We start from the raw sequence: 25,404 nt of genomic DNA, 5'->3' as shown, positions 1-25,404 counted from the left end.
TGTCCTGACCATGAATATACATTACCTCCAGCCAGGACGTGATGTCTATTCAGAATCCTGACACGTCTGAATCTTTTCTGTGAGATTTCCTGCAAGGCAAACGTAATCTCGCGAGATTACGATGTAACCTGTCATTTCAAACGAGATTACGTTTGCCTTGCTGGAATCTCACAGAAAAGATTAAGAAGTGTCAGGATTCTGAATACACCACGTCCTGGCTGGAGGTCATGTGTATTCATTATCAGAACACTGCAGTAATGTTAGTGTGTATGTAGCTGCACACAACGATATAACTATATCGCTAGTGCAGTGTAAATGAATGGAGAGGAGTGTATGACGCTGATTGGTCAGCGTCATACACTTCTCTGTACAACTCCCACTTTTTCTAACGTAAAAACACACCCATGTGGGCATTAAGAAACGAATTACCATAAAGCTAAAAATCGCTCATAACGTGGTAAAAATAGATCATTTTTCTAAATAAAAAGCATTACTGTCACCTACATTATAGCGCCCATCTCCTTATGTAGAGATAGGGCACTTATAATGTGGTGACAGAGCCTCTTTAAAATCTGCGTGAAACATGCAGATTTTATGCCATATCCAAGTAAATATTTGTGCAGATTTCAGCCTATGCATAGCAAAGGGTGAAAACTGCAGTGAAAATCACCAACAGAATAGACCCGCTGCGGATTAGAAAAGTCGCAGCATGCCTTCAATTCTGTGCTCATTTTTTTTTCCGCTTTGTGTGGATGAGGTTATGAAAACTCTATACACATGTATTGTACTGTAAATTGTCGTGGATTTTCAGTGCATAATCTGCATTGAAAAGGTTTCTGCATTTTAGAGGTTGGTAGCAGATTGAGACTAAAGAATAATGAAAAAAAAGTTGTAAAATAAAGTTTCAAGTATTAAAAACAAAACGCAATTGCCGTTTTTCCCTTATCAAGTCTTATTAAAAAAAAATAAAAAGAAACCATACCTATTTGGTATCACCGCATCTGTAACGGCCTGGTAGATTTTATGACCCCATTAAATCCCCCCCCCCAAATTTCAACCCTCTAACGCATTATCTAGGGCTGTGTCGCATTATCTACACAGTGTCCCCTGTAGATACTCCCACACACCCACCCATAGTTAATTCCGCAGTGCCCTCTGTAGGTTTTTTCCCCAGTGACCTCTGTAGGTGGTGCCAGACACCCCCCCCCCCCAGTAGATGGCTCAATTGGGGCTCCCTCTAGGAGTGGAATCACCAGCCAGAGCATTGTCAACGCTTTGGCCAGGAATTCCTCTGCTGGGGGAGCACCTGACATCACTGTCCATACACAGTGATGTTCGGAGATCCTCCTCGACCGGAATATGTCAGGGGTAACCCCAGAGCCGGTGTCCCAGAGCGGAGCATCGGAACTCTGGGGAAGCCACTGACATCAGTGTCCATATATGGACAGTGATGTCAGGGTCAACCCCAGAGCTGGAGTCCCGGGCATATTGTTACTAGCGCTCCTACTGGGATTCCAGCTGTGCTCCTGACATCGCTGTCCAGCTCTGGGGAAGCCCTAGACATTGCTGTCCATATGTGGACCGCGATGCCCGGGGATTCCACAGAGTCCCGGAGCAGAGCCTATACTAGCGCTCTGCCCGAGACTCACTATGTTTCTGGTGTGGCAGTATTATTCAGTAACCGTATGGAGATATTATTCAGTCACTATGTGGTTATGGTGTGGCGGTATTATTTGGACCATATAGTGTTATTATTGTTCATATAATAGTTAAGTGAGTTGTGTTCAGTAACCGTATACAGGTAATATTTAATCTGGTATGATGTAATAACTGTATATTTTATATAGATAATTGTTTTTGTTTGAGGTGGGGACAAATGCTATTTGGGCTTGCAACACTCCTGGATGCACTAGAAATCAGCGATGCAGTATGCTACACCACCTTCTGAATTGACTATTCTTGATACAGTTAGTGTGTGTTCACATCCGTTGATTAGTGTCTGTTTCCGTTGATGGGTTCGTCAGACCTTTCCGTCGGAGGAACCCATCAACGGAAAGGCAAACGTAAACCATAGCTTCCGTTTGCATTACCATTGATTTCAATGGTAATGCATCTGTTGCAAATGGTTTCAGTTTGTCTCAGTTCCATAAGGTTTCCGTTTTTTGACGGAATCAATAGCGCAGTCGATTTTTATTGGGTTCCCCTGACGGAAAAGTCTGACAGAAGCCATCAATGGAACCCCGACGCAGATGTGAACAGGCCCTAATTCAGCATTTGGGGCCCCTCTTTTAACTTTGCCCAGCGCCACACTTTGTCTAAAACCAGCCCTGGTCCTGGGAGTCGGACCCCGACCCATCAGCTATTGATAGCCTATCCTCAGGATATGCCATCAAATTTACTGGCTGGAAAGCCCCTTTAACATTGTCACGATGTTATAGTTACCTTACCTAAGTTTCTATACTTTTTGCTTATGGCAGTTGAAACTTAGTGAAATTTACCACATTTTGTGGTCTATGTAAATTACTTTTTATTGTCTGTTAATTATCAAAGCTGAAAAGAGGAACTGGTGTAATAGTATATGAGGAAGTTTTTTGTTTTTTTTTGGTCCTTTGCGATACTTTGTGTGTGTGTATTGCTTTTTTTCAGACTTGATGATCAATAATAGGATAGTGCTACTCTCACATCCTCATAGTGAGTAGGGTTTTCTATCCAGCTGCCTTGTATTAAATTTATGGTGAATGCTGTTTAGGCTCAATTCACACTGGCTTTTTTTTCTGTTACCGATAAAGGGGTTCTCCCAAGATCAACCTTTCTCACCTATCCCATGTAAAAGGGCCTCAACTTTTGAAGCCAGGAAATAGTTTACTGCAATCTTGAAAGGATCTTAACCCTTTCCTGACATTTGTCGTATGGATACATCTTGGGAAGTGCTTCCCGCATTTTGCCGTATCCATACAACAAATGGTGGACACCGGCTCAGAAGCTGAGTCCGTGCCACCATCCCTGGGTGTCGGCTGTATGTTACAGCTGGAGCTAGCTCAGATTCCTGCCATTAACCCCTTAGATGCAGCGATCGCTTTCGATCGCTGCATCTTAGAGGTTGGTAGCAGATTGGGACTAAAGAATAGTGAAAAAAAAGTTGTAATAAAAATAAAACAATCGCCATTTTTCCCTTATCAAGTCTTCTTATTAAAAAAAATAAACCATACCTATTTGGTATCGCTGCATCTGTAACGGCCTGAACGATAAAAATATATATTTTTTCCACGCGGTGAAAAGTGTAAAAAAACAACTTAAAAAACAATGACAGAATTTCAGTTTTTTTGGTCACTTTACCCTACAAAAATTAAAATAAAAAGTGATCAAAAAGTCGCAGATATCCAAAAATGGCACCTATAAAAACTATGGCTCGTCTTGCAAAAAAATATTCCCTCATACGGCTCCGTCGAGGAAAAAATTAAAAAGTTATGGTTCTCACAACATGGTGACAGCAAAAATACATTCTTTTTACAAAAGTAATTTTATTGTGCAAAAAGTCGTAAAACATAAAAAAGTGCTATAAATTATGTATCGCCGGAATCGTACTGACCCGCAGAATAAAGTTAACATGTACTTTATAATGCATGGTGAATCCTGAGCCTGGTCGAATGTCCAGGCAAAAGATTAGGGCCATATGTAGGGTGATTCTAAAACCAGGAAACACTGCATAATAATTGAGAGCTGTCTTGTTATGGTGGCACAAGCTGGGCACCACATATTGGCATATCTATGGAAAAAAAATCCCATTTTCACTATGCAACATCGAGTGCACACTAATTTCTGCAAGACACCTGTGGGGTTAACATGCTCACTACACCCCTAGGTGAATACCTTGAGGGGTGTAGTTTCCAAAATGAGGTCACTTCTGGGGGGTTTCCACTGTTTTGGTCCCACAGGGGCTTTGCAAATGCAACATAGCAGAAACCAGTCCAGCAAAATCTGTGCTCCAAAAGCCAAATGGCGCTCCTTCTCTTCTGATCCTTGCCGTGTGCCCAAACGGCCGTTTATGACCACATATGGGTATTTCTGTACCCCAGAGAAGTTGCTTTGCAAATGTTGGGGTTCTTTTTTTGCTTTATTTGTTGATAAAATAAAAAATTTTTTAGCTAAAGCTACGTCTTGTTGAAGAAAAAGGATTGTTTTTATTTTCACTGCCCAATTCTAATAAACTCTATGAAACACCTGTGGGGTCAAAATGCTCACTACACCCCTAGATGAATTCCTCAAGGGGTGTAGTTTCCTAAATGGAGTCTCTTTTTGGTTGATTCCACTGTTTTGGTCCCTCAGGGGCTTTGCAAATGCGACATGTCCTCCGCAAACCATTCCTGCTAAATTTGCACTCCAAAAGCCAAATGGCACTCTTTCCCTTCTAAGCCCTGCTTTGTGTCCAAACAGACATTTATGACCACATGTGGGGTATTCTTTTACTCAGGAGAAATTGCTTTGCAAATGTTGCAATGCTTTTCCTCCTTTACTCCTTGTGGAAATGAGAAAAAATTGCTAAACCTACATTTTCTTTGAAAAATTTTTAGATTTTAATTTTTACGACTAACTTCCAATAATTTCTGCAATAAACCTGGAGGGTCAAAATGCTCACTATACCACTAGATGATTTCCTTGGGGGGTGTAATTTCCCAAGTGGGGTCACTTTTGTGGAGTTTCCACTGTTTTGGCAACGCAAGAGCCCTTCAAACCTGACATGGTGCCTAAAATATATTCGAATAAAAAGGAGGCCCAAAATCCACTAGGTGCTCCTTTGCTTCTGAGGCCTGTGTTTCAAACCATTAGAACACTAGGGCCACATTTGGGATATTTCCTAAAACTGCAGAATCTGGGCAATAAATATTGTGTTTGTGTTTCAACGTCTCTAAAGGGTTAAGAAACGTTGTAAATGCTGTTTTGAATACTTTTGAGGGGTGAAGTTTTTAAAATGGGGTGACTTATTGGGGGTTTCTAATATATAAGGCCCTCAAAGCCACTTCACAACTGAATTGGCCCCTGTAAAAATAGCCTTTTGAAATTTTCTTAGAACTTTAGCAGCAATTTCTCACATTTTTAATTCTTTGTAACGTCCTAGAAAAAAAAAAAAGGATGTTAAAAAAAAAAACCATGCCGATCTAAATAAGACATATGGAGGATGGTAATTAGCAACAATTTAGTGCGGTATAACTGCCAGTTTTACAAGCAGATACATTTACATTTTGAAAAATGCACATTTTTGCATTTTTTTATTTTTTGGGCCAAATTTTGGTGCTTTTCACAATTAGATACTAAATGTATCGAGCAAATTTTGCCAGTAACATAAAGTCCAATGTGTCACGAGAGAACAATCTCAGAATTGCTTGGATAGGTAAAAGCATTCTGAAGTTATTACCACATAAAGTGTCAGATTTGAAAAATGAGGCTCTGTCGGGAAGGTCAAAAGTGGCCAAAGCGGGAAGGGCTTAAAAGGCACAAAGTTTCCAGATAAACGGAGGTGAAAAGTGCAGACCTTAGATACACCAAGAAGAATAGGATTAAAGGTGTTCTAAAAGTACAAAAAAAATCCACAAAATCTGAAGTAATAAACTAAAAACATTACTCATGTGGTCCTCCTCCAGTCTTTGTTTATATTCCAGCAGCGATGATATCCCGTACCAGCACGTAATGCTTCCGCCAATAACTGGCCTCAATGGTCACATGCCGTACTTACCTGCATCACTGGTATTAACATTTTCTAGTGCAGTCTTTTTTTTATTTTATTTTTTTTGGACTCTGGAATACCCCTTTAAAGATTTGTGTTTAAAAAGGAATACCGTTTTATAATAGATTTTAATGTTTTTGTTAAAATGCCTTGTTCTACTAAAATCAAGTATTTTTAGTAAACTTGCCATTAACTTGCGTTTTTCCTCTGCAGTTTTACACGTTTTTAATGTATGAAGTGAAATATGAGAAACTACATACATAGCTTTTTGGGGCCGGACAGAGACACAATTAAACACTCCTCCTGGAGTGGAATGCCCCCATGACGACCCTGTCGATATATTCTGGTTTGATCTGGGTAGTCGTTTTGAGTTATTCCAGGACTGCTGCTTGCCGAATTCATTAGGAGTTCAGCCGAGATATCCCGTGCAGGTTCTGCTGACCCATCTAAAGCTCCTAGCCTGGTAAGAATGTGGTTATATTTTCTATATAACCCTCTCCCTCTGTAAGCCTCAAAATATTTGACTGAAAATACTTTATGTTTGTTTTTCAGGGAGGTAAAGAGAATTAAAAAGATCCAACCTATTAAGAAGTGTGGAATTTGCAAAAAATCGCTTCCTACCACACATAAGAAAGCGCTATGCCAGAAATGTTTGGAGAAAGTTGAGCGAGGTGTCCCCGTCACTTCTACAAAATATCAGAAGTATGATACCAGAGGAGATGGATATAGCGCTGTCTCAAAGCCGCCCACCATTTCCCATGCCCTCTACTTCTAGATCCATCCCGCAGGAAATGTCGGACTCTGATATCCATCAGGAAGAGGGGGAACTAGATTCTGACGATTCATCAGATGATAATGGTGGAAGACCTTTATTTTTAGCAGAGGACATCGATCTGCTTCTCAAAGCAATCAGGGCCACGATGAAGGTAGAGTATATCAAGAAGCACAGGTCTGTACAGGATCAGATGTATGAGGGACTGGATTCTAGAAGGAGATGAGTTTTCCCAGTCAACAAGAATATCAAGAAGTTGATTAAAAGAGTGTGGACAGCGCCCTGAGAAAAGGCTATTTATTCCCAGGAACTTCAAGTGTAAATACCCATTTGCGGATGAAGATTCAGAGAAATGGGATAAAACCCCCAAAATTGATGCCCCGGTAGCGAGAATTTCAAAACTCACTTTTCTACCCTTTGAGGACATGGGATTATTAAAGGACCCTATAGATAGGAAGGCAGAGGGTATCCTTAAACGAACTTGGGAGGCAAGTATTGCTGTGACATGTACTGCAAGATCTTTAAAGATTTGGATGGAGCAGCTAGAAGATCATCTAAGATCCAAGACTCCAAGAGATCAGATTTTAGCCTCCATGCCAGTACTTCAGAGGGCAGTCGATTTTTAATTTCTGATGCATTGGCCAATTATGTCAGGCTTCATGCTAGAACACCCGCTCTCTCCAATTCTGCCAGAAGAGCTATCGGGTGTCGTTCCTGGGCAGGTGACACCGCTTCTAAATCCAGATTGAGTTCCATAGCCTGTGAGGGTGATGGGTTATTCGGCTGCAGGCTGGACGAAAGCCTCGGACAGAAAGAAGGTGTTTCCTTCTGAAACCTGTTTCTTCCATCAAAGACGGCCCTTTGGAACCAGAGGAGAAACCCTCAGGAGGTTAAGAAAAGAGTGCAATCCAAGATGGCAAAATCAGAGGCAGAAAAACAGAGGGTTTATGTTTAATGCCAACGCCGGTGAAAGCCCCTTCAGAAATACAAAATGACGCCAGAGAGTTTGTGGAGGGGGGGGGGGGGGGAGATCAAGATTCTTCCCCCATACATGGTCAGGGATTTCTTGATGTTCATGGATATTGAAGACTGTATCTCAGGGTTATCAACTGGAGTTCATTTCCCTTCCCCCAGAGAGCTTTATATTAACCCCCTTTCCACGTCCGCACGAGTTGGAGAGAGAAATGTAAATCCTCCTGCAGAAACGGGTGGTGATTCCAGTCCAGACTTCACAGCACAGCCAAGGTTATTATTCCCCTTTATTTCTAGTCCCCAAATCAAATGGGAGATCCAGAGTGATAATAAACCTGAAGCGTCTGAACGTACATATCCAGTTCAAGATGGAGACTATTACTTCCACCATCAATCTGCTTCATGGCCTCCATAGAGCTACAGGATGCGTACTTCCATATACCAATACATCCAGACTCACCGATGTTACTGCAAAACTCAGGAATCTTTAAGAGGAAGATTCATCATCTTCAATTCCAGGACAAGCCATTTGGCCTCTCGTCTGCCCCCAGGATCTTCGGATTATGGTGGCAGTCACGGTTTATCTTCATCACTAAGAGATATTAATCAGCCCATACTTGGACGATTTATTAATATCAACAGAATCTCATCAAAGATTAAGTTACCATCTAAAGACGATGCAACAGCTTTTGTCATCCTTGGATTAACCTAGAAAAATCAGACCTGACACCAGAGCAATCAAAGGTATTTCTAGGGATTCTCTTGGATTCTCAGGTCCAGACTTCGTTTCTTCCAAGGGAGAAGAGAGTTGTGTTACTCCAGACGATCACTTTCTCCATTTCTCGAACAGCCGCTTCTATAACAGAGATCATGTCCGTGTTTGGTTTATACTAACATCTTCCATTGCAGCAGTCCGATGGGCCCAGGCACACGAGAATTCTCCAGCGCTTCCTTCTGTCATGCTGGGACAAGAAGCAGGAATCTCAAAATAACAAGAGAAGGATTCCTTTCAGGGTAAAACAATCTCTGATGTGGTGGACACAAGAAGAAAATTTATCAAGAGGTATCCCGTGGTCACAGAGGTACCAGGTAGTCCGAACATGATCCGGGGAGCATGGAACCTCTCTCTATCAAGAGCTTCATCAAACTTAAGGGGCTCTGTCACCACATTATAAGTGCCCTCTCTCCTATATAATCTGATCGGCGCTGTAATGTAGATAACAGTGGTTTTTATTTTGGAAAACAAACATTTTCGAGCAAGTTATGAACAATTTTAGATTTATGCTAATTACTTTCTTAATAGACAACTGGGCTTGTTTTTACTTTTTACCAACTGGGCGTTGTAAGGAGAAGTGTATGTTGCTGACCAATCAGCATCATACACTTCTCATTGTTCCAGCCCAGCTTCTTTCACTGCACAATCACACTGTAACAATCATGCTGTGCAGTGAAAGAAGCTGGGCTGGAACAATGAGAAGTGTATGACGCAGATTGGTCACTGATTGGTCAGCGTCATACACTTCTCTTCACAACGCTCAGTTGGTAAAAAGTAAAAACACACCCAGTTGTCTATTAAGAAAGAAATTCGCATAAATCTAAACTTGTTTATAACTTGGTCAAAAATGATAGTTTTTCAAAATAAAAACCACTGTTATCTACATTACAAATATATATAGAGAAAGAGGCAGCACCATTGGGGATTTACAAGTCGGATCCCTGGAGGCTTGCACCCGGATACCCTGGAGGTTCTGCTGTGCTGCCCATATACCTTTCTTTGGTTATCTACATTACAGTGCCGATCAAATTATGTAGGAGATAGGGCATTTATAATCTGGTGACAGAGCCTCTTTAAGAGAACTAACTGAGGTCTGGGAAGCTCTGAAAGCCTTACATAGTCTACTAAAGCGCAAAGACATCCGAATATTCTCCGACAATGTCTTTACGGTAGCATACCTGAACAAACTAGGAGGAACGAGAAGCCTTTGTCAGGTATCAGAACAAATTTTCATCTGGGCCGAGCAAAATGCGAACATACGTCTAAGAGGAACAGAAAATCAGGTGGCAGACTACCTGAGCAGACCGACCTTGTTTCCAGGAGAGTGGTGTCCAAATCTGCAGATATTCAAAAACCTTATCAGAAGATGGGGACAGCCAGAGATAGATCTGTTCACAGACAGGAAGAACAGAAAGGTAATAAAGTTATTTTCCCTGTCCTACAAGAATAATCTATCAGGAGTAGATGCCCTGTCTCAAACCTGAAGGGCAAACTCCTATATGCTTTTCCTCCATTCCTTCTCATCCCCAGGGTACTGAAGAAGATGTTGGAGGAGAAAGTGGGAGTTCTTCTAATAGCCCCATATTGGCCCAAGAGGTCATGGTTTCCACTATTGCTGAGGATGTCTCGAAGCCCCCTGGCGTCTACCTCCCAGGCGGGACTTGCTGTTCCAGGGACCATCCTTCACCCAGAGGTGAACCAACTTCATCTTACAGCTTGGATGTTGAACAGAACATGTTACTGGAGATGGGGCCTTTGAAAAGATACATTATTGAAGAGCAGGAAAAAGGTCACCTCCAAGATTTACCACAGGGTTTGGAGAACCTTCCTCTCCTTCCTGAAGCAAACCGCTTCAACTGATTCTTTTCTCCAACCCAAGATATCCACTATCCTGGATTTTCATCAGTCAGGTCTCGATTAGGTTTAAGAACCAGTACCTTGAAGGTCCATACTGCAGCTCTCAGTGCCTTCCTGGATCAGAGGCTAGCAGACCATCCGTGGGTCAAGAGATTCTTCAGAGAAACTTCTTGTATGACGGCCCCAAATGTTTCCAGAGTCCCTCCTTGGGATCTGAATTTAGTATTGACCGCACTTACCAGACATCCTTTTGAACTAATTCAGGATGCTTCCTTGAAATTCCTAACATTGAAGACTGTTTTGCTTCTAGCATTAACATCTGCTCGCAGAGTTGGAGAGATACAATCCTTCTCATCATCTTATCCCTATTGAACATCCTGGAAGATAGAATCATTCTAAAGCTCTTACTATCTTTTCTTCCAAAGGTAGTGTCCAGATTTCATTGTCCGCAAGAGATATCACTTCCTTCTTTCTGGTCTTGCACTAAAAATGAAAAAGAGGCAGAATTTCATACATTGGATGTCAGAAGATGTATCCTCCCCTATCTAGACCGAGCAAAATCTTTCAGATGTCAGGAGCAATTGTTAAAGTGTAGCTAAACGTTTGACAAACTTCTGACATGTCATAGTGACATGTCAGAAGTTTGGATTGGTGGAGGTCCGAGCACTGAGCCCCCCCCTCCCCCACCAATCGCCAGAAAGAATCAGCTAAAGCGCTCGCGTGAGCGCACAGCCACTTCGTGTCTGTTCGGCTTTTTCCGGAAAGCCGATGTATCGGAGTACGGGCTCATAGACTTTCTATTGAGTCCGTACACCGATACATTTATTTCCGTAAAAAGCCGAACAGACACTAGCGATTGGTGGGGGTCTCAGTGCTCGGACCCCCACCAATCCAAACTTCTGACATGTCAGAAGTTTGTCAAACGTTTAAGTCGTTTGCACGGCAAAAACGGAGGTCACAAGGCAAGCAAGATTTCTATTTCAATATGGATCAAGGAAGATATCTCCCATTCCTACAAAGTCATGGAAAAGTCTCATCCCCTGCTGCTTAAAGCTCATTCAACCAGAGCGGTTTCTACTTTCTGGGCTGAGAGTGCTTTAGCCTCAATTGAGCAGATCTGTAAGGCTGCGACATGGTCTAGTCCAAATACCTTTTTTAAACACTATGGATTGGAAGTAATGTCCAACCAAGACCTTCGCTTTGGCCTTAAAGCTTTACAGGCCATTGTCCACCCCTAGAAAAAAATCTGTTAATCCTCCTGGTGGTGCTGTCGTGGAGGTGCAGAGGGAAAAAATTATTGTTACTTACCGGTAATTTGATTTTCCTTTTAACCTCCACGACCACACCGGGTTTTTTCCCACACTTTTCCATAATTTTATTAAGAGAATTTTAAGATTCTTAGCCTGCATATTATCAAGTCTTCGGTATTAACTGTCGAGGGTAAGGACAAGGGGGAATTTTAAACTGCTTCCTGTCACTTGGAGGTGGGGAGTCCCTCCTGGTGGTGCTGTCGTGGAGGTTAGAGGAAAATCAAATTACCGGTAAGTAATAACCATTTTTAACCGCACACAAACAAATGGACCAGTGTGAAGCCGGGGAACTCTGCTATTCTATATTATAAAAGTATATGTCTATTTGTCTGTCCTCTATAGGCATCCAATCTCCTGAACCATTTGACCCCAAATTTGGCACATAGCTACGTCAGATGTTCAGGAAGGTTTTCATAAAGGTCCCGACCTTGCTTTTCTCTGTTATCAGCCATTATCACATGATCACGATCCAATACTATAAAAGCGAATACAGACATTTGCTTTTATAGTAAAGCTGTTTTTATCTGGCAATAGCAGGTAGTGCACTTTACAAGATAATCCTAGATAGGAAGGTACAGGGGAGCGGTTACCCATAGCAATCAGATTACTGATGGCAGGGAGGAAAGCTGCATTGCGAGCTGCAGAGACTCCTCTTGCCCACCTGCAAATTGATCAAATGCATCATACTGCTGCTCGAGCTGATGAAACTCCTCAGCAAACTCAGGTTTTCTCAACAACAGATCAAACCGGTGGCTCTTGGAAGCGCAGAGACTCCTGCCCGAACCGAGGCCAGAAAGCAAGTTGATAGAGCACATCGTGATGTACAGCGTGCTAATGAGTGAGCTTTCATGCATGATCTGTTTTCAATTATGAACCAACCATAGTCTATGGCCAACTGGTAATAAAACTGCCAATGTTAATCAACAGGCTCTCACAGTCTTATGACTCCATTTCCTTCCAGTTTAGCTGTTAGGTATTTAGGAAGTTAACATTGAAATAAACCGTGTAACCGCCGGGGTATATAGCGCTACTGGCGATTTTCCCCGTAAACCAAGAAAATACAAGGGCATGGATTGGCCTCCTGGGCACCCTTGAAACAAATCCAATCAACACACAAACAGGCAGACCAACGTGTTATACCCGGGCAGTGCTTGGTACTTCTAGTTACTTATAAACTTTTATGATTCAATGTAGTTTTCAAAATTATCTGTAAAAAAAAATGCTTGCTGTCCATGATTTATAGAGTTGTCCTGAAAAAAAAAAAAAAAAAAGGATCAGGTTGCCAACTTTGCCCCTCTCCCCATTAAAACCAAACATAAGTGAATATAACAAAAGTGTGTCGTAAATGTCCATGTATCTATGGTTAAGCGCTATCAGATTCCACATGTCACTAAATGGCAATACTTTACTTATCATATAAAGGACATAGTAACCGTGTATCTTGTCCCTTTAATCCGTTCCTAGTCCGTTAAATCTGGTTCCTATACAGCCTGCTTACTTTGTATTATTTACTATGTATACACTCCAGTCCTTCACACACCACAGAAGTAAGGGCCCTTTTACACGGGGCAATTTATCAGGCAAACGAGCGTTCACAGAATGCTCGTTCTTGATCATTGGGGGCAACGATCAGCCAATGCAGGAGCAAATGTTCACGTGCTTGTTCATTGGCTGATCTTATGTTTTCAGCAGCCTAAAATAATATTGTTGTCGGCAGCACATCTCCCTGTGTAAACAGTGAGACGTACTGCCGACATGATAGAAACGTATGAAGATGAGTGATCGGAGTAACGAGCGCTCGTCCCCGTATATAGCTCCTTGTGAAAGAAACGAGAGCAGATCCATGAGCTGTCTCGTTAATCGGTGCTCGTTTACACGGCCAAAATGGGCCGGTGTAAAAGGACCGTAGTATAATACCCTCACAGACAGATATCATAGCAGTGACGGAGTATATAATTACATCAAGATACAACAGAATATATAGATCATACAACCACACACCGCTGCCTGCACTGGGTACCAAGCAAATGTCTAGCAGTGTGTGTGTGTGTATATATGTGTCTATATATATATATATATATATATATATATTCAGATCCCAACGCTACAGCGTCTCCTGGAACTACATTTCTAACCAAAACCACATCCAGCACCTGATCATTAGTACATGTAAATTATAGACTCCTGCATAAATAACATCTATCCTCTTCTGCCCTTATGTACAGGACACAGGATCCACAGATCCATCTGTAAATGTGGGTTTAACAGGTAACAAATTTAGTGTGTATGTGTGTATGTGTATATATATATATATATATATATAATTTATTTATTTTCGCACTACGGCACATTAATCCTGTCAATGAGTGTGCTTATGTTTATGCTGCCCCCCCTCACAATATCATAGGATTTATATATTTTCCTACATTTGCACAATAGAAAACCCTTTTAGAAAATCTTTACTTTGTTTTTGCATCGCCGCATTCCAAAAGCCGTAACTTTTTTTTTATTTCTCCGTCAATGTGGCCTTACGTGGGCTTTATTTTTGCGGGGGCAAGGTGTAGTTTTCATTAGTACTATTTTGGGGTACAAGGGACTCATTGATTAACTTTTATTTTTTATGGGGTGGGGGGGGAGAGAATAGGAGAAAAAATGTTGACGTTTTTATTTTTTTGGATGCCATTCATCCGGCGGTTTAATGTGTTAATTTTATTGTTTGAGCCGTTACGATCGCGGCGATACGATGTGTATGTGTTATTTTGTTTTGACACTTGTACTAAATACGCTTCTTGGGGGGGAGGGGGGAGTGGTTTTATTTTTACTGTAGTCTTTATTTAACTTTTACTTTTTTTGCCTGTCCGTGTAAAACTGACAGGCAATCTGTTAGGCCCCCAGCTGCCATAGAAACTCAACGGCACCCTGCGATTTATTTGCGGGGGCACCGATTGGGTGACAGAGGGAGCTCCCTCCCTTTGTCAAACACATTAGATGCCGTGTTGCTATTGACAGCGGCATCTAATGGCTTAAACTGGCGGAATTGGAGAGCGCTTCGATTCCGGCAGCTGGGGCAGGAGCCAGGCCGTGTATAACAGCCATTCTCCTGCTGCTGATCGCGTGGGTGCATTGGTAGTACCCACGCGATCAGCGGACGAATATATCCGTCCTTCTGCGGGAACTAGCTCCTGCATAGGATAGATTTATCTGTCCTTCGTCGTAAAGTGGTTCATGTTTTTATACATATACAGAAAGCACACATATAATGTAACTTGTCCTGTTCCTGATGTAAGTTCTTTTTGTCTAGGGGTGGTAGGACCCCCGAGCTTCACATGGCCCAAATGTTTCTACCTCCTGAGTTGTCTTCCCACTTTATGGACTCCAACCTAAGACTACACACATACCTTCCAATGTGCATAAGGCCTCGTTCACATCTGCATTAGTGGCCTCAGTTGCACATCCGAAAACAATCGCGCAGCTTACAGGGTGTCCGTAGTGACCGGTAAAACTACGTACACTCTGACGGAAACCGACAGAACCCATTATATTGACGGTGCAGTAATATCCGTATTATCTCCATTTACCAGGTGTATATTTTATGTGGTCATAAGGCCATGTTTGGATGGGAACGATATTTTTCTTTAAGGCACACGAACGTGCTTTTGCGGCCGCAATTCCCCCGAAAATCCACGGGAGAATTGCGGCCCAATTCTTTTCTATGGGGCTATGCACACGACCGTAGTTTTTACGGTCTGTGCATGGCCCGGGAGCCCACACCGCAGAAAGAACGTACATGTCTTCTGCGGTCCGGGTTCATTGAAAATAATGGCTGCGGCCATGTGCATGTGCAATTTGCGGGCAGCTTGCGGCTGACAGTCCGCTGCCGGCCGACCTGAAAATCACAGGCGTGCACATGGCTACGGTCGTGTGCATGAGGCCTAACATGATATTTATAGATCTTTTTTCAACTTCTGATCCCTCTCATACATTTGTAAACTTTTGTAGCATTATTTTATGTTTTATGTGCATAATGGAATTATAAGAAAAAAACCTGTAGAAACACAACAAAAAAACAAAAACGGTTTATACTTAACCCCTTAATGACCAGCCTATTTTGGACCTTAATGACAGGCCATTTTTTTAAGTTTTTCCATCGTTGCCTTCCAAGAGCTATAACGTTTTTATTTTTGCGTCGACATAGCTGTATAAGGTCTTGTTTTTGCGGGACAAGTTGTACTTTTCAATAGCACCATTTTGGGGGACATATTATTTATTGATTAACTTTTATTTGGGGGGAAATAGAAAAAAACCTGAAATTTCGCCACTCTTTTTCGCGTCTTAAATCTACGCCGTTTACCGTGTGATATAAATAACACAACTTTATTCAGCGGGTTGTTACGATTGCAACGATACCAAATTTGTATAGTTTTTGTATGTTTTACTACTTTTACACAGTAAAAACGCTTTTTTTTCAAAATTATTTGTTTTTGTGTCTCCATATTTGAAGAGCCGTAACGTTTTTATTTTTTCGCCGATGCGGTTGTATGAGGGCTTTTTTTTTGCGGGAAGACTTGTAGTTTTTATTGGTACCATTTTGGAGTAGATGCGACTTTTTGATCACTTTTTATCAAATTTTTTTAAAGTCAGTATTCACAGAAAACAGCAATTTTTCCATAGTTTTTTATTACATTTTTTACGGCGTTCACCGTGCGGGTTAAATAATGTAATAGATTTATAGTCGGGGTCGTTACGGATGCGGCGATGCCAAATATGTGTAACTTTTAACTTTATTTTGTTTTTTTAATAGTAAAGCATTTTGTGAGGGGAAAAGCTGGGTTTTTCATTTTTTTTTTTTTTTTTTTTTTTTTTCACATTTTTTTTAAAATTAACTTTATTAAACTTTTTTTTCACTTTTTCACTAGTCCCATTAGGGGACTAATAATATGCGATTCTGCGATTGCATTTATAATACACTGCAATACTTTTGTATTGCAGTGTATTACTGCCTGTCCGTTTAACACGGACAGGCATCTGTTAGGTCATGCCTGCGGCATGATCTAGCAGGCATTCGCTCTAGGCAGACCTGGGGGCCTTTATTAGACCCCCGGCTGCCATTGGAGACACAGACACTCGGCGATCGTATCGCCGGGTGTCGGTGGGGGAGAGAGGGAGCTCCCTCCCTCTCTCCAAAACCACTCAGATGCGGTGCAGCTGAGAGCAGGGAGATTTGACAGCTCCCTGCTCTGTAAACTTATTCCGATGCCGCGACGTAAAAAGTCTATGGCATCGGAATAAGGCCCGTTAGTGACCGACGTAGAAACACGATGGGCCGGTCACTAACGGGTTAAATGCGTTTTGTCATACATTTTGTTTTTTTCCAAGCCTTTTATAGTGGCTAGTTGTGCATCTTTCCTTTCTCTTTGGGAGACATCCACTTTGCACCAGTTGAGAGGTACAGGCGACTGGTCTGCTAAATGCCATATGAAAAGTGATTGAATGTGTTTAAAATATTATTACGATCTCATAAAGCAATGGCATATCCCATCACTCTGATTGGTGGGATCCAACTTCTGGGACTCCCACCGATCCTGAGAATTATGTGGGCCCAGTTTAAGCTGCAACCCCTTTACTGTATTTCACGTAAATGGGGCCATGTTGCAGTGCCCTGCACAGCTAAACGGTTCGGGAGCATCACTATGCTAGCATGAACATTTTAAGGGGGTGCATCTCTAGACCAGCGCTGCAGCCTCTTCATTCTCAGGATCACTGGTGGTCCCAGAGGTCAGACCCCACTGATCAGAAAGGGATGGCATATCCTAGCAATATGCCACCCCTTTATAAAATCGTAATAACGCCATAGTGATATGTGCAGCTGGTAAAATAGACCCTGCACCTCTGATAATAGGTGACTGCAGCTGGTGAGACAGACCCTGCACCTTTGATAATGGGTGACTGCAGCTGGTGAGACAGACCCTGCACCTCTGATAATGGGTGACTGCAGCTGGTGAGACAGACCCTGCACCTCTGATAATGGGTGTCTGCAGCTGGTAAGACAGACCCTGCACCTCTGATAATGGGTGACTGCAGCTGGTGAGACAGACCCTGCACCTCTGATAATGGGTGACTGCAGCTGGTGAGACAGACCCTGCACCTCTGATAATGGGTGACTGCAGCTGGTGAGACAGACCCTGCACCTCTGATAATGGGTGACTGCAGCTGGTGAGACAGATCCTGCACCTCTGATAATGGGTAACTGCAGCTGGTGAGACAGACCCTGCACCTCTGATAATAGGTGACTGCAGCTGGTGAAACAGATGTTTTACATGTTATCATAGATTCTAAGCTCTTGCGAACAGGGTCCTCACTCGTCAGGTTTGAATTGTAAATTAACTTTGTCACTATGTAATGTCTGATATTGTTTGTTTCATGTTCCCTCTAAATTGTAAAGTGCTGCGTAATATGTTGGCGCTATATAAATAAAGATTATTATTATTATTATCATCAATGTTTGTGCTGGGAAGACCAGAAGATTTGAAGGGAAATGGTTTGTCTTTCTATAGGGACTGTGGCTGCATTCTGAGAATATATGTTGTGAATAGTGGAGAAAACGCTCTAAACACCTCAGCGGTTTGAACAAGCAGTTATGTCGTCTCTTGAAGCAAATTAAGTGATTGGTTCCTCATTATCCTACAGAACACCTGACAAGTTATTTGAGGCTGACACAGGCCAGTTCCCATGGGTCATTTTGGAAATTGTTCCATATTACTCCTTTAAAAAAACAACAACTCTGCCACACAGCTGCCAAACGAGAAGGTTGCAGTAAAGAGAACTAAGGTCAAGAGCTGCTTCGTGTGCACAGACTTACTGTCTGTTACGGTGGGTTCACATATTGTGGCATTGTGCCGCTCTGCAAAACCGCACGTGTTTTACTGTGAATTGCCGCAGTTTTGTGATGCTGTAATTGGATGCTCGTTTTTTTTTTACAGATTAAAAACGTGCCGCAACATGTGACTTCAGCTGTATAGCTGCAACAGGCAGTCCTCATATATGAAAACCTTTTATTAAACCTTTCACTGCAAGGACGTATGTAATGCGTCATGACTTTAAACACTTGCCTGGCCTAAAATATAAGGGCTAAAGCTTAGATTTTGGTTATCATATCAATGCCCAGAATCTCCACTTTCAAAGTCTTTACCAGGCTCAATATGCTAGATTCAATATTTGGGGTGCAGGACTTGTTTAAAGTTGGGAATCGGCATGAAAAGTTTAACTTCCTGGTTTAGTGTCTATGTAAGCGGCAAGCATACCTCCCAACTTTCAAGTATCACAAAGAGGGTCAATTTTTTTTTTTCTTTTAAGCCAAGCCTCTAATCACACCCAATCCCCGCCCATACACATCCGATTCAGCTCACACAGTATCCTGCTCCCATAGAGCCTCCCACACAGTATAATACCAAATAGCGGCCCCTAAACATTATAATGCCCTCTAACTGCCACCATACAGTATAATGCCCCATAGATGCACCCATACAGTATAAAGCCAACACAGATGCCCCCATGCAGTATAATGCTGAAACAAATTTCCCCATACAGCATAACGTCCCCATAGCTTCCCCCATACAGCATAATGCCCCCATACAGTATGGCCCCCTTAGCCGCCCCTAGCTCCAGTGCCCTTGTAGATAGTGACACAGTGCCCATGTAGGTATTGCCCTCTTGCTGCCACCATACAGTATAATGCCCCCATACAGTATAAGGCCAACACAAATGCCCCCATACAGTAATGCCCACACAGATGCCCCCATGCAGTATAATGCCCAAACAAATTCCCCCATACAACATAATGCCCCATAGCTGCCCCATGCAGCATAATGCCCCCCTACAGCATAATGCCTCAATAGCCTCCCCATACAGTATAATGACCCCATAGCTACTCTATACATTATAATGTCCCCCTAGCTGCCCTTATACAGTATAATACCCCCAAAGCTGCCCCTAGTGCCAGTGTCCATATATAAAGTGCCAGTGCCCTCTCGATAGTGCCACAGTGCCCATGTAGATAGTGCTCCTATGTAGTGCCACAGTTTCCATGTTAATAGTGCCACCCCCCTGTATCCAGAGCCATTGAGACTCCCTCTAGAAGCGGAATCCCCAGCCAGAGCATAGGCCGGGGATTCCGCTCCTAGAGGGAAGCCCTGATGTTACTGTCCATATATGGACAGTGACGTCAGTGGATACTCCTTGAGCGAATCCATGTTGCCAACTCTGGCCGGGGATTCCGCTCCAGGAGAAGCAACTGACGTCAATGTCCAGATCATCGGCAACGGGGATTCCGCTCGAGGAGTCAAGGAGTAGCCACTAATTCTGAAGCAGGAAACTATCAGCTCCCTGCTTCAGAATTTTTTCAGAGCAGAGGGAGGTCCTCAGCTCGCCGAAGACTCCCCGTCATCGTTGCCAACCTCCACTTCAGAAATTTCTGGACAACTGAGAGAAAAATCATGGACAGCCCAAAAGTTTTACGGACACATTACAAAATCAAGAGTAAGGCCCAATGCACATGACCGTAGATTTCGTCCGGAATCACGGACCCATTAATTTCTAAGGCCATAGAAACCTTCCGTAAAAAATAGGACATGTCCTATTTTTATTTTCTGGGTCATGGTCCTATACTTGATAATGGGAACACGGTCCGCAAATGCGGATGACTGTCCGCAGACGTCCGTGCCATAATCACTGATTGTAACTACGGGCACGGTCGTGTGCACGAGGCCTCGGTGATAATGAAGAGCATAACTAACACCTTTTTATAAGTGATCACACGAGTGGGATAGTAAAAAGAAGAGTACGGGCACAAGTTGAATTAAAAAACCATTAAAGTAAGGGCCTGTTCACATCAGCGTTGGCTTTCTGTTCCGCGGTTCCGTCTGAGGTTTCCATCGGGTGAACCCCACAACGGAGAGTCAAACTGAAATCCCAGCTTCCGTTTCAGTCACCATTGATATCAATGGTGACGGAAACATTACTAATGGTTTCCGTTAATCACCATTCCGGCAGGTTTCCATTTTAATGACTGAATCAATAGCGGAGTCGACTGCGCTATTGATTCCGTCGGAAAAACGGAAACCTTCCGGAATGGTGACTAACGGAAACTGGTTTCAGTTTGACTTTCCATTGCGGGGTTCACTCGACGGAAACCTCTGATGGAAACCCGGAACTGAAAGCCAACGCTGATGTGAACGGGCCCTAAGCCTTCTTTCACACTAGCGTTTCTATACGTTTACCTCCCTTCCATCAGAGGAAGAGAGGATCGATACATTAAACGGAAAAGCAACGGTTCCATTAGAATTGCCATTGAATTTAATGGTAATTCTTTTGTATCAGTTGCTTTCCGTTTTGTCTCCGTTTGCTAAGTTTCCGTTTTTTTTTTTAAAGGAAACAGTAATGCAGTCTGCAGAACTTTTATTTCCGTTCAAAAGAACGGAAACCTAGCGAATGGAGACAAACAGAAAGCAACTGATACAAAATAATTACCATTGAAAGCAATGGTAATTCTAATGGAACCGTTGCTTTCCGTGTAACCTATCGATCCTCTCTTCCTCTGACAGGAGAGATAAACGTATATTAATGCCAGTGTGAACAAAGCCTAATACAATTAAGATATTAATAATATTTAAAAAGAAAATAAGCCCTGCCAGATTTTGAACCAGCGACCTTCCATATGTACGGCAGGTAAGCTGACCACTACACTATAGACGCCGTCATATTCAATGCCTGCGGAACATAGTAGTTGAGGGCCCAGTCAATAACGACAGGCACTATCTCAGTCTATCCTGCTGGCAACGTCTGTCTGCTGCGTGTGGGTGGTGACTTGTCAGAGACTCAGTCAGACTGGCTGCCGCCGCATGCATTGTGCACTGGGAGTGGCTGTGAGACTCACCAGTCACAGCCCTGCTTGTAGCTTTCCCACGATAATTATGCACAGGACAGCTACAAGCGAGGCTGTGGACATGAGGTCATGAACAGGTGACTCATACGTTACTGGTCCCAGCACCGACCCAATGACTGTCTGTGTGTCTGTGACTGAGGTCACCCCAGTCAGAGACTGTTGGCAGCCCTGCTCCCCGGACACAACGCTACTTTAAAGAGGCTCTGTCACCAGATTTTGCAACCCCTATCTTCTATTGCAGCAGATCGGCGCTGCAATGGAGATAAGAGTAACGTTTTTTTTTGTTTTTTTTAAAACAAGCATTTTTGGCCAAGTTATGACCATTTTTATATTTATGTAAATGAGGCTTTCTAAAGTACAACTGGGCGTGTATTGTGTGCGTACATCTGGGCGTTTTTACTTCTTTTACTAGCTGGGCGTTGTGTATAGAAGTATCATCCACTTCTCTTCACAACGCCCAGCTTCTGGCAGTGCAGACACAGCGTGTTCTCGAGAGATCACGCTGTGACGTCACTCACTTCCTGCCCCAGGTCCTGCATCGTGTCGGCCGAGCGAGGACACATCGGCACCAGAGGCTACAGTTGATTCTGCAGCAGCATCGGCGTTTGCAGGTAAGTAGCTACATCGACTTACCTGCAAACGCCGATGCTGCTGCAGAATCAAATGTAGCCTCTGGTGCCGATGTGTCCTCGCTGGTCCGACACGATGCAGGACCTGGGGCAGGAAGTGAGTGACGTCACAGCATGATCTCTCGAGAACACGCTGTGTGTCTGCACTGCCAGAAGCTGGGCGTTGTGAAGAGAAGTGGATGATACTTCTATACACAACGCCCAGCTAGTAAAAGAAGTAAAAACTCCCAGATGTAACGAACACAATACACGCCCAGTTGTACTTTAGAAAGCCTCATTTACATAAATATAAAAATGGTCATAACTTGGCCAAAAATGCTTGTTTTTTAAAAAAAATAAAAAAAAACGTTACTCTTATCTCCATTGCAGCGCCGATCTGCTGCAATAGGAGATGGGGGTTGCAAAATCTGGTGACAGAGCCTCTTTAAGCGCTGTGCTCAGGGAAGCCATTGACAGTACTGTCCATATATGGACAGTGATGTCAGTGGCTAATCCTTGAGTGGAATCCCCGTTGCTGACTCTGGCCGGGGATTCCGCTCATAAATGTACAGTACCGTCAACTGCTTCCCCGAGCACGGCGCTTAAAGTAGCACTGTGCCTGGGGAGCCCTCGGCGAGCAAAGGAGCTCCCTCTGCTCCTCTGCTATGAACTGATGGTTCCCTGCTTCAGAATTAATTTGACAGTGGGACATACCCCCGACCGTCAGGGACAGCGGGACACCGCCCGGAATCCAGGACTGTCCCGCTGAATCCGGGACGGTTGGGAGGTATGGCTGCAAGTGACATCAGGAAGAAACGTCACAGCCACGGTTGTGAGTAGATTTAGCGGGTACGCTGTGAAAGCTCCTGATGTAGATGCTGAACGTGTCTATAGTTACATTATCCCAAAAGAGCCCTCTAACATTATTTAGGCTGGGTTCACACATCGCAGTCAATTTGTGTTCTTGTTTTTTTTACATAACTTTTAAAAAAAATACAGTTTTACATGAGTCTTTTTCATTGTTTTCTTTTTTTTTTCCTGCAATTTTCCTAATTGCAGCAAAGTGGTACTTTTTTTATTTTATTATTATTTTTTTTTAATGTAGGCGGTCTTTAGAAAAAAAAGCAACTTACTGTTCGACAAAGTTATGCTGGATTCACACCTTGGGGTTGTGTGATGGGCAGTAAATTCGCACACGCTTTACAGCAAATTGCTGAGGTTTTGCAATATTGTTATAGCCTGCACGTTTTTTTTTTTTGTTTTTTTTTACAGGTGAAACACATACTTACATGATTCATTTTGTTTTTGGCAGTGGGGCACACTAGCGCAACATATGAATCCCGCCTAAGGAGGATAATCGCCTGCACCCATCAGCTATTGCTAGGTGGCATTCCTAGTCATAGATTCCTGCAAACTCTTAGCACAGCATCAAATATACACAAACCTGATACATTGTGGCCTTTTCTGAGTATATATTTTTTTATTATTTTTTTTTAATGTGGACTTAATAATACTATAATTCTGTTCTAATACTTTGCTCAGACGTTAAGGGCTCTATTTGTTTGCTGCAAAGCTCAATTCCCCCTCACATCTCGGACCTATTAAAGCCATATACACCTGCAATGCTCATGCAGCTGCTTGGACTAGAGCTGCTATGTGTATACGAGTGCTGCCACTAGAGGGTGCACACAGGTCACAGATTCATTCTTCAAGTTTTTAGGAGGTTGTGAAGAAGGAGCTGCAAATCACTTTGCATGGCCTTGTTTAAAAGAATGACCTGGTTGTATGGAAACCATTATTTATCTTGTCCGCTCCAGCATAGTTTGATTTAAAATAAAAAAATAAGCTCTTATCAGCCACCATATGTTATTTTTGCATTGTGTATTAGTGGAGCATTATTGTACAGTTATGTTCAGTATGCGTCATTGTAGAAGAGCATGGAGGTATGTAGCTTAGGTATCACAGATAAGGAGAAATGTATATCTCTTTTATTAAGAAAATTATAGAAACATGAATATTAACCCCTTAGATGGGTTTTCCATGTTCTGACGACTTGTCCACCGGATAGGTCATCAGTATATGATTGGTGCGGGTCCAACACCTGGACCCCGCACCGATCAGCAGCTGCCTCCGGGCATCGGATGATCTTGCTGGAAGCAGAGAATAGCGACCGAGTTGCAGTACTGCAGCTCTGCTCCTGTTCAGGTGAATAGGAGCAGAGCCTCAGTTCTGCCGAACGGCTGCTATGCAATTGTCGGAGCCATATGCTTCCGGCTCCAACTACGGCATCCAGTTCAAAACATCCGGTACCCATGGGCAGCTGGATCAGCTGATCCATGCAGGGTCCGGGTGTCAGACCTGCACCAATCATATACTGATGACCTAACCGGTGGATAAGTCATCAGTTATCAGAACATGGAAAACCCCTTTAAAGAGGCTCTGTCACCACATTCTCTCCTACATAATGTGATCGGCGCTGTAATGTAGGTGACCGCAGTGGTTTTTATTTTGAAAAATGATCAATTTTGACGGAGTTACGACCTATTTTAGATTTATGCGAATGACTTTCTTAAGAGACAACTGGGCGTGTTTTTACTTTTGACCATTTGGGCGTTGTAAAGAGAAGTGTATGACCAATCAGCGTCATACACTTCTCTCAATTCATGTACTCAGACATCGTGATCTTGTGAGATCACAATGTGCTGTCACTTACTCACACATTAACGTTACTGAAGTGCCTTGAGGGTGAATAGAAATCGCTTCCAGCCAGGACGCGATGTCTATTCACAATCCCGACACTTCGGTAACGTTTGTGTTTGACTTAATGACTGCAAGCGTGATGTCGCAAGATATCACGCTGGAAATGACAGCACAGCGTGATCTCAATGTGCTGTGCTGTAAGTCCCACACAAACGTTACCAAAGTGTCGGGATTGATCGTTTTTCGAAATAAAAAACACTACTGTGATCTACATTACAGCGCTGATCACATTATGTAAGAGGGCACTTATAATGTGGTGGCAGAGCCTCTTTAACCCCTTAACGAACGACCGGCGTATAGTGTTTACGTCAGCCGTTGAGGGTAGTTCTTCTGAAGCGCCGCCTTTTCATGTCGGCACTTCAGAAGAACTTTCCTCGCATCGTGCGGGGATCTCCTGAAGCCCGTGGTGTTGCTAACAGCCTCGGGCTTCAAGGCAACGATCGGAGACCACTAGCAGTGTTCTCCGATCATATTTAACCCTTCAGATGCGGTGCTCTATAGTGAGCACCGCAACTGAGTGATTTTAGAGGAAGGGGGCTCCCTCTCTCATCCCACTTTCATCCCCGCGTACATCGCCGATGGGTTCTTTGGCAGCCTGGGGGGCCTAACAAAGGCCCCCAGGTCTGCCTTTAGTAATTGCCTGTTAGACCATGCCAGAGGCATGACCTAGCAGGTGCCTGTCAGTTTT

At 43.0% G+C, this 25,404-nt stretch overlaps 1 protein-coding gene across 4 annotated transcripts in view; it reads left to right on the top strand.

The window, feature by feature from the left end:
• SMIM14 (small integral membrane protein 14) overlaps positions 1–25,404 on the top strand; it is a 70,064-nt gene that overhangs the window by 6,540 nt on the left and 38,120 nt on the right. The window contains exon 1 of one of the 4 annotated variants that reach the window (XM_075859302.1): positions 13,637–13,676. The exons of 2 other annotated variants lie outside the window; for them this stretch is intronic. The gene's annotated coding sequence lies outside the window, so the exon portion shown is untranslated. Of the gene's footprint in view, positions 1–13,636; positions 13,677–18,078; positions 18,279–25,404 lie in introns of those variants that run through there. One more of the 4 variants, XM_075859309.1, reaches the window with a different exon arrangement.

This window comes from Rhinoderma darwinii, chromosome 1 (genome assembly GCF_050947455.1).
Source record: "Rhinoderma darwinii isolate aRhiDar2 chromosome 1, aRhiDar2.hap1, whole genome shotgun sequence".
NCBI lineage: Eukaryota > Metazoa > Chordata > Amphibia > Anura > Rhinodermatidae > Rhinoderma > Rhinoderma darwinii.
The sequence above is the reverse complement of the archived record's forward strand: the minus strand, read 5'-3'. Positions and strand labels throughout refer to the sequence as shown.